The 12,528-nt window shown below is 37.4% G+C and overlaps 1 protein-coding gene across 4 annotated transcripts in view; it reads right to left on the bottom strand.

Annotated features, from left to right (window-relative positions):
- fignl2 (fidgetin like 2) overlaps nt 1–9,054 on the bottom strand; it is a 65,382-nt gene extending 56,328 nt beyond the window's left edge. Inside the window, exons 1-2 of one of the 4 annotated variants that reach the window (XR_007182980.1) lie at nt 8,742–9,039; nt 4,101–4,250 (exon numbers count right to left, since the gene is read on the bottom strand). The gene's annotated coding sequence lies outside the window, so the exon portion shown is untranslated. Of the gene's footprint in view, nt 1–4,100; nt 4,251–8,047; nt 8,107–8,372; nt 8,436–8,741 lie in introns of those variants that run through there. The other 3 variants (XM_048178398.1, XM_048178399.1, XM_048178400.1) reach the window with 3 other exon arrangements.
- Between the last annotated feature and the right edge of the window lie 3,474 nt (nt 9,055–12,528).

Below are 12,528 nucleotides of genomic sequence, written 5' to 3'. Positions count from 1 at the left end.
TGTCATTACTACCTTCTGTACCTTGAAAGTGGTAGTTGTGTTGGATCTCTATAGAGAGACAGAAACCTCTCAGGCTTCATCAAAAATATCTTAATTTGTGTTCTGAAGATGAACGAAGGTCTTACGGATGTGGAATGACACGAGGGTGAGTAATTAATGACAGAAATTTCATTTTGGGTGAACTAACCCTTTCAGTTTGAAAACAAGATCATTATGGTATCATTCAAATGCAGTGCTAACAAGGGTTAAACATTCAGCAGTGACTGTTATAGTTTAACTGCCCACTACAGCATCCAAGATCATGTGTTCCATTCCAGCACTGGAGCGGTTCTCTGCACTGCTGCAGAGCTCGAAAGAGACAAAGACTAATGGACGGAACAAAGACAGGTCACACACACAACCTCTAAGACAAGCCACAGACATTCTCGGAAGATCTATACTTCATGACTTATGACTGAGGCACATTAATACTATACACTAGTATTTAAAAACAAGATATATGTTATATATATATATATATATAAAAAATTCTGTTCAGTAGAACAGATTTTGAAATCTCTTGTAGTCTTTCTCTTTTTCACTTGACTTCCAGTGAGGAAGTGAGTGTACAATTCATAATGAATTATTGGAAAACTTCACCTCTATAGATTTCAGATCAATAGATCAATGAGCGGGGGGCCATTGCCAGCCCACATGCATCTCTAATATTTGTTAAGGACCCTGGCTGTTTGTTGGCCTCTTGTAATGTACTAGTAAACATTCTGTAGGGTGTGTTTTTAGTGGGATGAACTAAATAATTATGTGCAATATGGTTAAATAATAATAAAAACAAAGTTTTGTTATGTGCAAATATGAAAAATATTGTGAAATATTATTACAATTTAAAATAACAATTTTCTATTTTAATATATTTTAAATGTAATTTAATCCTGTGATGATCAAGCTGAATTTTCAGCATCATTACTCCAGTCTTCAGTGTCACATGATCCTTCAGAAATCATTCTAATATGCTGATTTGGTGCTCAAAAAACATTTCTTCTTACTATCAGTGTTAAAAACAGCTGTGCTTCTTGGAAAGTTCTAAAGAACAGCATTTATTTAAAATATTATAAATGCCTTTACTGTAACTTTTGATGAATTTAATTGCACCCTTGTTAAACAAAAGTATTAATTTCTCTGAAAAAAATCTTGCTGACCTGATAATGTTTGCACGCATATTCACAAATTACCCAAACTGACACATAGAAATTTTGTACAGGAAAAACCTCCGCAGGCTGCTGTCCCTGTGTGCCCTTGCTCGCGCATGTGCGTATGTGCTTGTGCATGTGTGTTTAAATGAATGCATGTAAATGTTTAGCCCCGCGCGCGGTGCACCATGCCTCCCAGCACGGGCTTAGGTGACCCCAGTCAAAATCAATCAGCCTAGCACAATGGGACGAGGAGCACAGGGGAAAAGCTCGGGTCAGTGACGCGTTTAATTCTCCATCCAGATTGTCATTGTTCCAGCAGATCGGCCTTTTCTTTACGGGCACGTAAGCCGGGTACTTCTGCCCCTTTATCTCCATGCTGCAATTATGAGTGCTCTTCAATGCATGAGACACTGAGATGAGTGGATTAACTATGTGGGAGAAATAAATCTAATCTGCCATCCACGGCCTTAAAAAATTGATGGGGTTGGTAATTGATATCAATTTTATTCAACATGTCAACAAAGAAATATATTCCTAAGAAGAATATAAAACAGGGTAGAACAATATGTACTTTCTCATACAGAATATACAGCATGTAAACCATATCTTAAGCACAGCTAGTTAACATGTTCCTCAGAGCTATAATGCTAACATGCTAGGAGGAGGGTTACAGTGTAAGTGTGAAAGTCTGTCATTCTGTTCCCTAGATAAGCTTTATCTGTGGACCACAAGATTCTACAGCAATTGCCACACCTTTTCTCTCACTCATGTGGAATTAACCACAACAGGTTTTCCTGAAATGTCCGCCAAAAACTGTTGAGGTAACATGGTCTGTTTTGATTAGTTGCTGAAAGAGCTGTATAGCAGTTTCTTATAATTGAAGCAATAGAATATTATTGCCTTTGCTACCTGTCATCTATTACAAGAGAAGAAACAATAAAATACATAAAATGCTATTAAATACTAAAATCCAGGTTCTGCACTGCAGCACACATAAAGTATATTTATAATCAAGCCACAGCAGGTTTTTGCATAGACAAGCTAGTCTAGTCTCATACATGACAAAATGCATAGAAATTCATAGTCTGATTAACCCTAAAATGCATACCTCGGGTCTTTAGTGACCCGGGACGTCATTCACTACCCTCCTCCTCGTTCATTTTTTAAAGTTAGACATCAACCTTCTTGGTATTCCTCAATCAATTCATTATAAAGAATATAACGAGAAAAAAATCATAAAATTATAAAATTTTTGTATTCATTTTTTGTAAAAATTGTATAGGGTCGCAAACGACCCGAGGTGTGTATGAGTGTACGTATATTTTTTTCTGAACAACAATAATTGAATCTTAGATGATGGAATAAGTGCAATTCACCTTTATTCCACAAGGTGGCAATGTCTGATACACAATGCTGAAGTGACGACTCATTTAGACAGAAAATGAAATAATAAGAAAAACATGAAATGGCTCAGCGATTTACTGCAGAGCAAGTACTGAATGCAATCAAATATGACTGTAACTGTTATTGGATGAATCTGGTGAAGCTGCTAGCGATCGAAATATTGATTTTGAAGATGTTGAAAATGATACAGTTTTGAGAATACATTTGAGATCGCGAATGGGCTCATATTCGTGACCTCAAACATAAAACTAGCCTATTATTTGCTGAATGTACTGGGAAATGAGCTCTGACGAGGACAGTGATGATGGCATAAAACATCTGCTCAAACCGAGCCCTTTCAAGCTCCAAAAGGTAACAAAATATGCTTTATTTTATTCTTCTGTAATTGTTACTCTAATATCAGAGGAGTTTTATATTATCGCGACAGGTAGAGATCCTTCCGTGTTAGATATAGATCCGGGTCGATAAAGACCCGAATATGTAAGAATGATTGGCGAAACAGTCATGCATTTAAGGGTTAATGCATATATATGGTGGATTAAGCCAAATTAAATCAAACTTGTAACCAGCAGTTCTCAATCTTTTTGACTTTAGAACCTCTCTTGTCAAATGACAATATTTGAAGGTACCCAAAATATTTCTGGTACTTTTGCTGTAAATGACAAAGCTACTCATTTTCAAACTCTTTTTATTTACAGAAACTAGGAGTGTAACAATATTTATTTATTTATTTAATCTATCTATCTATCTATTTATTCATTCATTTTAGTAATTAAACTAATTAAACTCCAAAATTCCAGAACTTCCAATAATCGTATATTCTACAGCATTTACACTTTTTATGATCAATATATTTAAATGACTTCAGGTTGTTCATGTTTATGTTTTTTGAATACCAATTTTTCAGCAATTTCTACCCAATAAAATATATTAGAGCTTGACATAACTAGAAAAAATATATATTATAAACATTTCTATAACATTTTAAGATTTTATTACTTTCCATGTTTTTTTATTTTTTTTTATTTCCTCATATATCCAGGTTTTCCAAGACCTTGAGAATCGTGGTTCATAAATAAAAAGTTATAAATAAACAGTTGTTGAGGGAACTAATAAAAAAAAAAAAGAAAAAGAAATACGATGTCGGCTTGCATCTTAATTTATAGCTGTTTTAGCTTATTTTAGAGCTTGGTTTGTCTATTTTAATCATGTAAACATACAGTGGTAGAGGTAGCGGGAAAGGTAAGGTAGAGGAGCAAGCAGGAAGCCATTAAAACTGACAGGTAAGGTGGCAGTGATGTGCTTCAATGTCCTTGATCACACATACATTCACCTACGAGCATCACTGAACAAGACATCAGGTTCACTGTCACAGTGATTCTGATATAATACTAGTGCAAATGGCTGAGAGACTCACTTATAGTCTTCACTTATAGCATCAGATTTCCTACACAAACTGTCCAATGTAAAACAGCAACAATAGAGATTTACTTTTCTCTTACTCACTTAAGCATGAGACTGTGACTCTTAAGAGTTTTCATTGTTTCACTCTTGATTTTAGTCTCCTCCAACACTCCAATGGGTCAAGTGATGGGTCATGGGTTAACAGGATTTCGGCTCAGAAGGGTGTGCAGTGTCTCCTCTTGCAGGCTGAATCTGTACACAGGAAGTCACAAATGGAGGAGCCTTAATTTCACATGCATTTCAAAAGATAGATTCCTAATACTGACATGAATGAGATGCACAAAAGCAGCCTGTTGTTAGCTTTTTAGTGGGCATGGTCATTTGTAAATTGAATGTGTGAGGCTTCCGGTGTCATTTGTTTAGTTATTTTTGGCAACAAAACAGCTTATTATGCTGCTTGACATTGCATTTTTTTTTTTATGTATTGTCATAAACACACCGGTTTGAGGTGTAAATTGTTTTACGTTTTACTGCACTTTGCTGTTCTTAGTTATTTACCTACAGTGGCTTATGAACTGTAAGTCTCACGCATTCACAGAAAATAGCTTAGCATTGGTGGATAGAACCTGTGGAAATCATAAGATCTGAAATCTGAAACGTTAATATGAAGGACCTTGGATGATATTACAAGTGAACAACTGCTGCATTCGAAATCACATACTATATAGTTGGTACTACATTTGGTTTAAAACATCAGGTATGGTACTTCATCAGGACCCTTAAAAAAATATGTTTCGTATGAAAGTGTGAAACTCGGACGAACTACATCCGCCATGTTGTCATAGGTCATGCATGTGACCTATGGCATCAGTTGCATCGCTTCACTGCAATGTACAAATCCTCTCCCATGGCCCACTGGATGCACTCTTCAGAATCTCACCGTTAGTAGTAGGTCATCCGGGTACTTTTCACCTACTGTGAATTTAGGCATACTATTTGGCTCACATACTGTATAGAATAGAATTAGGCATATTCGAAAGCAGGGAATGTCTTTCTTCTCCAAATCACTTCATTTCTGTCCGTAAGATGTGACCTTGGGATGCACCAGCTCTTCACTGAGGGGGCGGAGCCTTGTGAGTCTGTTCATTTGCGAGATCATTTGAACCTGAGAGACAACAGTTCAGCTGCTCATTGCATGCAAAATATGCGTTCTTAGGAACGTGGCTCCCACCCCCTAGCCATAAGAGTCAAGGCTTTTTCTTTGCAAGCCAAAGCTTTGTCCGAATTTTATGATCTTGTTACAAGTCATTTTCATCTATCTGACCTCTTTGGTGGCCCTCTGGACCACCATGCCTCCCCGGTTTTCAATAAATCTTTCTGCCCGATGCAAACCAGAAATCTTTGCCGTTTCATTTAGACAATCCAACCCGACGGTTTTTTAACCGCTGAACCGGGGGAGTGAGCAAGAGGGGTGAAAGGTGAAAACAGAACAGGAGGAGATGACAGAAAAGGAAGGGTGTGAGTTTAGGGAGGAAAGAAGGAGGAGATGTGAAAAGCGAGCCTCGAGGTGCTGTTATGATAGGAGCCGTTCTCGCTAGGCCAGCGTGCGCGATGCCGTACGTTCGTTGGACCGCAGGCTTCGGCAAGAATGGGCCCCATTCAGCAGGCTTCACCCAGATGCTCGCCACAGCTCCACACTCCTCCAGGCTATGGCAGAGAGCAGGGGAGCGAAGAGGGGCCACCACAGGAAAAAGAGATCGGAATCTGATATCCCATCATTAACAGGCCAAATAAATGGAGAAAAAAAGGCCCAGCTAAACTATTGACCTCAGTTACAGTGTTTATTGGCAGGAACATTAGCAACAAAGGTGTAATTAGCTCACAGCTCTGGCCATGAAACAGCATCTGGAGAGAAGCCAATGAAACTACTCCAGGCTCTAAAACATGTTTACTTGAAAAGGAGCCGTATCTTTTTTTCAGGGCTGCCTGAACACATGAAATATTCAACAATAATGGTTTCTTTTGGACCAAAAATGGAAAACTGAAGTGAAAAAGCTTATTTTGTTGAAGTTTATCAAAGTAAATATTAAATATTAAACATAATGTCACTTCACTTACTTCACTTCACTTCACATATAATTGGGTCAATGATGCTCTATTTGTCTGAATCTACAAATTCATTTTTAAATGCATTAAACATAGGCCTAAATGACATGCTCATTATAGAAGAGGCTTATTTTTACTTTCTGGACTAAAATTCATTTTGAGCTTTTGGGGGTCATAAAGTAAAAAAATGTCAGGGTGATATAATGTTCTGATGTCATCATAATGAAGATAAAAATTAAATAAAAATGAAATTCTTAAAAGGTACACTCATTCCTCGTGATGCAATTAGAGAATTGAGATGTCCTTCAAGATGGCGGAGTTCGATTGGTTTCCGGGTCATAGGATGGAGGAAAGCGAGGAAACGAGGAGGGATATTGAGAAGCACCCCCTGTCGTAAATATCGTAGGCTCGAAAAGACAACAAGCGTTCTATCAAAAGACTTTTATATATCCACAAGTTTCCTACGCCCCATGAGGCTTTGCGTCAAAAGTGGGAGTGTCTTCCGGTTCGAAGTAAACAAGCTGGACGTGACACTCCTCACCGTAATGACATCTCTCATAAAGGTTTGCAACTTTACAACAATGATCCGAAAAACACTTAGCCTCTTCGCAAATAAGCACACTTACACTATTTATACTTAAAAATGTTACCTCGCTGCCCTATCAGGCAATAGGTGCGTCCCAATTCGCATACTTATGCACTATTCTATGACGGGGAATCTGGACACCTCACAGCCGGTGGAAAACAATTGGGATAGGACTCGGGAAGAGATCATGTCTATGGATGAGATTATTAACCTTACTGTAGTATGAAGCAGAGCAGGACTGAGTGTTGTGGGAGCTGAACGAGGCCGCTGGAGCGATTGCGCAACACACGCCTCATGAGCAGCAGAACTTTTATTATGCCACAGTCGCCGACTCCACTTACGCTTTTCCAGTCATGAGTATGAGGTGACGCAGCTGTTTATCATATTAGATACATTTGAGTGTGTTGAAAATATTATAACGTTACTTTGTGCATTCGCTCGGTGGCTGCTGTGAGACACTGTTGCACACCGCAGTAAGCTGATCGATTTAATAATATCATATTAAATGCTGGATAGCTTGTGTTGATAAATGGCATGCAATTAATTTATTTAATTTAAATAAAATGTATTGTATGATGGAGAAAATGCTGTATTACTGTTACTAAAAATAAAGCTGCATCTGATTATGCTATGTTAGCTACTTGACAAAACAGTGTTTTTCTCTGAGGCATGGTAAAGCATGGTACTCGCAAAAAATCAAGAAAATTATAAGACTAAACGTGTTGAGCTATATAACAATAATTCGTTTTCTGACTATAAATATATTAAAACAGTTGTTCTCTTGTCTATTAAAACATGTAAATATTAAAGCATCTTTGGTGTTTCCATGGTTTTTACAAAATAAAACCGTAAACCGAGGGTAACGCGGGTATGATGCAATTGACAGGCGACTCCTCACATGTCCTGGAGCCTTGGTTAAAATTGCAATTTTCTCACGATTTACAAATAGTTGCAAATATTTGGGATGTTGTAAGTACTCAAGTGAACAAAATATATAACACTGGCCTAATGGTTTTTGGATATTTTACTGCAAAAGTCTTACATATTGCACCTTTAAATGACAAAATAACCAAAATAATACATTTCACGCACTACATGGATGAGTACATAGTATATAAGTACACAGTGTATAGTGTGTAATTTGGGACGCAACTAATGACTTGGAAGGCAGCGTTTGTGCATTAAGGCACCTCACAAAACTTATTTCAGACAAACTTCTGAGGCAGCATAACAGTTTAATGATCTACCGCAAAACAGCACAAGCTCTGGTGAGAACTAAACAAATATTTAATTACTACAGTAGTAATTTCTCGCTTGAAATTACGTCAAAAGTGGAAAATGTTGGTCAAAAACATACATTTACTCACAAACTGGCCAGCAAACGCAACTGTCGGATGCCATCTTTATTTTTCTAGGTCAACTGTCACAGAATGGAACACAGGATTGTGGGATATCAAAGACAGCGAAGGATGCCAACTGCTTTCAATTGAAAGTAGCTAAAACTGGTGGCTAAATGTCACTAGAAAGGGGGCGGGGAAGTCACTAAATCTAGTGACAAAATCCCTAAATTGGCAACACTGCGAAGGATACATCTATACATCTTCCCCGATCAGAGGAAGGTATCACAGGAAACAGGAAGTGAAGCTAACATTGGATTTGGACGTGCCTTGATGCCTTCCTACCTTGAAATGTGTCCTCCGAAGGCAGCATTTTACAGTTTTCGGACGCAGCCCAGAGCTGTTCACGTCCTTGGACTGGGAATTATGCGTTTCTATGGCGACACTATAAACAGCGGTAAGGTAGTACAGCAGTCACGTGGGACAAGTAGGAGCTCTCAGAAAAGCCCCAAGGACCTAAACGCTTTTTACAAGTTGAAACTTCGAAATTACGGTAATTTACACATGGCGTGAAAGCACCTTGAAGCTATACTAATTAATAGACACAGTACTTGAAAATAAATTCCAGCACATGTAGCGCTACAACAACCATAATGTAATGTCCCTGTTAGAGAGAACATGGCAATTTATCTGTTCAATAAATACCTTACTTACCTGTTGAGTAATAAAAACGCAATTTCAAATCCCTCAGTTTTCTGAAAAACGCCAAGCCAATGTTGATTCTCTTTGATTGCGAGCTCTGTCGCGCTCTCTTTTTGCTAGCACTCTCTTCTGTTCGGGTCATTCCCCGGTGATTCGAGATTCAGCGTGCTGTCGTGCTCCATGTCAACTTGTTTGCTCGTTTTGCTCGTTGTCTGACAACGAACCTATGCCACTCCAACACCAAACATGCAGGAGCAACTTTTCTCTATTTACATATATGACGAGACACGCACAAGTGAAACCATACCGTCAAGTATCAAGACTTATAAGCTTACCATAGTGAATCAGGGAAAAACATGAAAGGTAGTTTGGGTTGTGAAATGTCATGTAGTGCAACTCCCCAAAAAACATTTTAAATTTATAATTCATGTTTTTTTCCCTTTAAATCATATTAAAAAAAAAAAAAAAAATCACAGTGTACACACATGCATTCAAGGTATACGGGAAAATGTTTTTTTTTACTTGTTGGTTATACCACATGACATTTTATATTTAAATACATTTCAAGAACACATATGTTTTAAACTACATTATTTAAAACATTTTTCTTTTCTGTCATCGACACTCTTCATTGACCCAGCAATGTAAAGCTGCTAATAGATTAGAATAATGAATAATAAAATAATCCAAGAAGTTTTATCTTCTAAAGTAAACTTCTAACAACACTGAGGATGATTTAATTAGAAAATAAAATATGGCCACAATTCAGTTAAACAGAATTTTCCCTTTCTGACCTCTTCAGATCGGCATATGTGAGGAAAGGTGACATTGCTCTTTTATGATATCACAGAAATGAATGCATAAATCTGTATCCACTAGTCCACCTTTGACTTCTAGAGAGTGACCGCTACATTGTGACCCCCATGGAACAAGCCATTCTTTCCCTATGCATTTTAAGGGCTGGGCTATGGGAATATATCAAATAGAAATAGTAATTTAGGCATCCAGTCCCTAGGGGACGGGTCAGGACGAGAGAGCACGGAGCAGAGTAGGACCTGTCCATACAGTCCTGAATAATACATGCAGTCTGCTTATTACAAATCTAGAAAGGACATCCAGGCGCCGCGTGCTAATATTGCTATGCCTCGCACACACACACTCACTCACACAAGCAATACACATGAATACAAAACAATACACAAGTGAATACAAACATATATTTGTAAATCCTGGGTTGTTTCAACCTATGTTTGGGTCGAATATGGACAAACCCAAACATTGGTTAAATTCTAGATTCATTTAAACCAATGGTTGGGTTTGTCCATATTTTGTGCAAAAGTGTAAAAAGATAGCTTTTCAATCTTCATAGAGCTGGCTGTGTTCCATGGAACAAAGAGCCATATGTTTGGAGTGACATTAGGGAAAGTAAATTATGGAAAAAAAAAAAAAATTGGATGCACTATTTTATATACATTTTTTACACTTGCACAAAATATGGACAAACCCAACCACTGGTTTAAATTAACCTAGAATTTAGGTTAATTAAACCAGCAGTTGGGGTTTATCCATATATGACCCAAACATGGGTTGAAATAACCCAGCATTTTTTAGAGTGTAGTAACGCATACATACAAGCACATGCATGTATGCATAAGTGCATTGCAAAACATTCTTTTAGTTGCACAATAGAAAAACACCATGAGAAGAAAATACAGAAACAAATTCATTACTAATTGATACCTCATCCAATAATGACTTTGACTGGGGTACTAGACACTGGAGGAAATGCACTGAATAAATCATGAGATGAATTAAACATCCATGACAATTTGGCATACACTTTCCAGTTCTACATTTACAGTAATAATAACAGACTCGTGGATTTGAATCAATTAAGTACTGTGGCTGGACAAGTGGGACAGAGAAGCGTAAAGGAGAAACTATGCCATCTTCTGATATTTTAATGAACTGCAACCACAACTCTGACATCTTACAAGAAAAATACAAGGCTGAAAATCCTTAGTCATAAGTAATATAATATATATTAAAATATTTAAAAAATGAACCATTAAAAAAAGTTATTACATTGAAGTAGTACTAAAATGACATAAGCCTAAGTATTATGGACTATTATCAGCTAAATATCGCCCCCTTGTGGGAGCTATAGGTATGCATTGCAGCGTTACCTGAGAGATACCAAAAAGTATATCCATTTTCATGTTTTAATCTTTTGATATGAGTGTTAAAATAAACTAATTGTCTTATAATATTCATGAAATTCACGAGCTGTTGCCATGTTGATGTCATAGTTAGGCGTGACAGAGGAAAACAGGAGTCCAAAAAATACAATTCTAAGAAGTTAATTGGTAGATGTATTCTTGAATTCATAAAAAGAGAGACTTAAAAATGATAGAAGTGAGCAAACTATAATCAGCAAAGTGTTTGGCTGGGAAAATAAATATGAGCGAATTTATGCTGAGTCCTACTACACGCATTTTATTGTTCTTACTACTATTGGGCCAAAACTTTGGTTACCATCGTACTTTTAGCATTTCGCGCTCCCATTCATCTATGCGTTCTAAACGGGATATATCGCCCTCCGGATCCACACTTCGAAAATCTACCGGAAATAGTAGACCATCCAGGGACTTTTGGCATACTCTTTTCAGCATTTGCTTTGGGACACACTTATTTTAATCTCACATACTATGTAGGATAGATAGTATGGACATTGGGACGCAGGGTTGGAGTTCGATTTTACCTGTAGCCTATAGTATTTTTCTATACTACTGTAATATTTATACGAGTTAGATTTAGTACATTATTATGGTCAAAACGACATTGTACTTCAACAAAAATACCTTACAGCTCCCTTTATCAGTCCATTCAAATGTTTTTAAATACATAGACACATGGTGCGATAAACCAAAAATAAATAAATATATAAACATTAAACAAAAGGCGCAGCTTGCACAATCTACTCCTCCTTGATTGTCTCGTTAAGATGACGCAGAACTGCGTTCCAAACATTTTTTGACCCCTACACCCTTCATCCCTTCGAAGCTCACTCCGGAGGGTAAACCCTTTAAAGGGATTAGGGCATAGGGATGAGCCCTTCCGAATGGAACGCAGGGAGAGGTTGCTCCGTTTGAGCATCACGTGATTGGATGTTGCCATCTTTGCTTCATGTCATGTGACTGATCCGGAGATAGGGCAAATTAATATAATGTTCATTTCACTTAAGCATTTCACGCAATCAGATTAAGTGATATAGCAAAACAATTTGTCAATGTTGGCACCTACAAAAATATTTGAGCTTTATATGTTTCTTGGAAAATGGCCGTCAATGGGAAAACATGTTTTTAACATAGACTAGTGTTTCTCAACGGGGGCGTTCAGAGAACAACAGGGGGCGTTGGAAGCAAGATTTTTAAAAGGGGGGCATTCAGGTGTTCTTGGGGGACGTTCACTAGGTTACACCAAAGATCCAAGCAAGACCAGATTAAACTTGTAATTATTTGCAAAAGAATTGCCTACAACATTCTAAAATCTGCCAGTTTAACGCAACATGTAAGCTATGTATCGTTTCTTTTGCAACGATTATTTTTCCAGTCATAGACCAGCGCTAAACTGCTGACAAGAATTCACGTACACAAAAAATGTGTTTCGCGCTGACAACTATCCGGTGGTGGACACACAGTGGAGGAATGGAAAGTTGACAAGCCATTAAAAAAGTATTGATTTAAGAACCACTTATATTTTCAAATATTTTCAATAAATCATGTTCCCATTCACTCCA

This window comes from Megalobrama amblycephala, linkage group LG24 (assembly GCF_018812025.1).
Source record: "Megalobrama amblycephala isolate DHTTF-2021 linkage group LG24, ASM1881202v1, whole genome shotgun sequence".
Taxonomy (NCBI): Eukaryota; Metazoa; Chordata; class Actinopteri; order Cypriniformes; family Xenocyprididae; genus Megalobrama; species Megalobrama amblycephala.
This window is presented reverse-complemented; position numbering and strand designations above follow the sequence as displayed.